This window comes from Peromyscus leucopus, unplaced genomic scaffold (assembly GCF_004664715.2).
Source record: "Peromyscus leucopus breed LL Stock unplaced genomic scaffold, UCI_PerLeu_2.1 scaffold_261, whole genome shotgun sequence".
In the NCBI taxonomy this organism is placed as follows: domain Eukaryota; kingdom Metazoa; phylum Chordata; class Mammalia; order Rodentia; family Cricetidae; genus Peromyscus; species Peromyscus leucopus.
Window position 1 is genome coordinate 1 of NW_023505136.1, and position 834 is coordinate 834.

Sequence of the window (834 nt, forward strand, 5' to 3'; positions counted from 1 at the left end):
AAAAGTAACCACAAGAACTGGCAGAAGGATGACAACAATGCTATGTACTCTACTCATCCAAGTGGATACTAGATGTAAATCAAAGAATAATGAAACTACAACCCACATCTCCAGAGAAGCTAGCTAAAAGAACCTAAAAGGGATACTTGGATCGCCCTGGGAAGGAGAAATAGAGGAGATCTCCATGAGTAAACTGGAGATGAGGAGGGGTAATGGAGGGTGGGAAATGGGGGATGTGAAACATGAGGGAATGGGATGATCGACCTGGAGCAGGGACAGAGTTGGGGGGGCGTAGAAGGAGACACCCATGATGGAGGGTGACATCATGGGGATGGGGAAAGGCCGGGTGCTGGGGAGGTTCCCAAGAATCCACAAGGATGACCTCATCTTAGACTACTATAGACTACTAGCAATAGTGGAGAGGGTGCCTGTACTGGCTTACCCCGGCGGTAATTAGATCAATGAGGACCCTAACTGTCATAGAGCCTTCATCCAGTAACTGATGGAAAGAGATGCAGAGATTCCACAGCCAAGCACCAGGCTGAGCTTCCAGGAGTCTAGTCAAAGAGAGGGCAAAGAGAGAGTCTATGAGCAAGAGGCATCAAGATCATGATGGGGAAACCTAACAGAGACAACCAAACCAAACTAATGGGGAACTCATGAACTTTAGACACAACAGGCTGTGGAGCCTCCATGGGACTGGACTAGGCCCCCCTGCATAAGTGAGACATTGTGTAGCTTGATCTGCTTAAGGGGCCCCCCTGGGCAGTAGGATCAGGAACCATCTTGGTGGCATGAGCTGGCTTTTGGAGCCCACTACCTATGGGTGGGACA